At 42.5% G+C, this 2340-nt stretch overlaps 1 non-coding gene across 1 annotated transcript; it reads right to left on the bottom strand.

The window, feature by feature from the left end:
- Positions 1-531: 531 nt before the first annotated feature.
- Positions 532-639, bottom strand: LOC130963909 (small nucleolar RNA R71). Its single transcript, XR_009080026.1, has one exon. It is a non-coding gene; the product is annotated as a small nucleolar RNA R71 (small nucleolar RNA).
- Positions 640-2340: the final 1701 nt, after the last annotated feature.

The following is a 2340-nucleotide window of genomic DNA, read 5'->3' as shown; positions in this document are numbered from 1 at the left end:
AAAGACAAAAGCATTCTTGTTGAGCCTGATCCTGAACCTGAAAGGACCTTGAAGAGAAAGCTAAGAGAAGCCAAAGCACAACTCTCTTTAGAGGACCTGACCGAATTCTTCAAAGAAGAAGAACACATGGCAGCCGAAAACAACAACAATGTAAACAATGCAAGGAAGGTGTTGGGTGACTTTACTGCACCTACTCCCGACTTCTATGGGAGAAGCATCTCTATCCCTGCCATTAGAGTAAACAACTTTGAGCTTAAGCCTCAATTAGTTTCTCTAATGCAACAGAATTGCAAGTTCCATGGACTTCCAATGGAAGATCCTCATCAGTTTTTAGCTGAGTTCTTGCAAATCTGTGACACTGTCAAGACCAATGGGGTAGACCCTGAGGTCTACAGACTGATGCTATTCCCTTTTGCTGTAAGAGACAGAGCTAGAATATGGTTGGATTCACAACCTAAAGATAGCCTGGACTCTTGGGAAAAGCTAGTCAATGCCTTCTTGGCAAAGTTCTTTCCACCTCAAAAATGGAGTAAGCTTAGAGTGGAAGTCCAAACCTTCAGACAGAAGGATGGAGAATCCCTCTATGAAGCTTGGGAAAGATACAAACAATTAATCAGAAAATGTCCCTCAGACATGCTTTCTGAATGGAGCATCATAGGTATTTTCTATGATGGTCTCTCTGAACTATCCAAGATGTCTTTGGATAGCTCTGCTGGAGGATCTCTTCATTTGAAGAAGACGCCTACAGAGGCTCAGGAACTGATTGAGATGGTTGCAAATAACCAATTCATGTACACTTCTGAAAGGAATCCTATGAACAATGGGACAAGTCAGAAGAAAGGAATTCTTGAGATTGATACTCTGAATGCCATACTGGCTCAGAATAAGATATTGACTCAACAAGTCAATTTGATTTCTCAAAGTCTGTCTGGAATGCAAAATGCACCTGGCAGTACTAAGGAAGCTTCCTCTGAGGAAGAAGCTTATGATCCTGAGAACCCTTCAATGGAAGAGGTGAATTACCTAGGAGAACCCTATGGAAACACCTATAATTCTTCATGGAGAAATCACCCAAATTTCTCATGGAAGAATCAAGAGAGACCTCAACAAGGTTTCAATAATAATAATGGTGGAAGAAACAGGTTTAGCAATAACAAACCTTTTCCATCATCCTCTCAGCAACAGACAGAGAGTTCTAAGCAGAATACCTCTGACTTAGCAACAATGGTCTCTGATCTAATCAAAACCACTCAAAGTTTCATGAATGAAACAAGGTCCTCCATCAGAAATTTGGAAGGACAAGTGGGTCAGCTGAGCAAGAAAGTTACTGAACTCCCTCCTAGTACTCTCCCGAGTAATACAGAAGAAAATCCAAAGGGAGAGTGCAAAGCCATAAACATGGCCGAATATGGAGAGGAAAGAGAGGAGGTGGATGCCACTGAGGAAGACCTCAATGGGCGTGCACCAATCCCCTCTGAGTTCCCCAATGAGGAACCATGGGAATCTGAGGCTCAAAATGAGACCATAGAAATTCCATTGGACTTACTTCTGCCTTTCATGAGCTCTGATGAGTATTTTTCCTCTGAAGAGGATGAGTATGTCACTGAAGAGCAAGTTGCTAAATACCTTGGAGCAATCATGAAGCTAAATGACAAGTTATTTGGAAATGAGACTTGGGAAGATGAACCTCCTTTGCTCACCAAAGAACTGGATGACTTGTCTAGGCAGAAATTACCTCAAAAGAGACAAGATCCTGGGAAGTTTTCAATACCTTGTACCATAGGCACCATGACCTTCAAGAAGGCCTTGTGTGACTTAGGGTCAAGTGTAAACCTCATGCCTCTCTCTGTAATGGAGAAGCTAGGGATCTTTGAGGTGCAAGCTGCAAGTATCTCACTAGAGTTGGCAGACAACTCAAGAAAACAAGCTCATGGACTTGTAGAGGATGTTCTGGTAAAAGTTGAAGACCATTACATCCCTACTGATTTCATAGTCCTAGAGACTGGGAAGTGCATGGATGAAACCATCATCCTTGGCAGACCCTTCCTAGCCACAGCAAAGGCTGAGATTGATGTTGATAGAGGAGAGTTAATCATTCAAGTGAATGAAGAATCCTTTGTATTTAAGGCTCAAGGATATCCCTCTATCACCATGGAGAAGAAGCATGAAGAGCTTCTCTCAAAATAGAGCCAAACAGAGCCCCCACAATCAAACTCTAAGTTTGGTGTTGGGAGGCCACAACCAAACTCTAAGTTTGGTGTTGAACCCCCACATTCAAACTCTAAGTTTGGTGTTGGGAGGTTTCAACATGGCTCTGAGTATCTGTGAGGCTCCATGAGA

Source organism: Arachis stenosperma, chromosome 2 (assembly GCF_014773155.1).
Source record: "Arachis stenosperma cultivar V10309 chromosome 2, arast.V10309.gnm1.PFL2, whole genome shotgun sequence".
NCBI lineage: Eukaryota > Viridiplantae > Streptophyta > Magnoliopsida > Fabales > Fabaceae > Arachis > Arachis stenosperma.
Note: the sequence above shows the minus strand (reverse complement) of the source record. Positions and strands in the feature narration are given on the sequence as shown.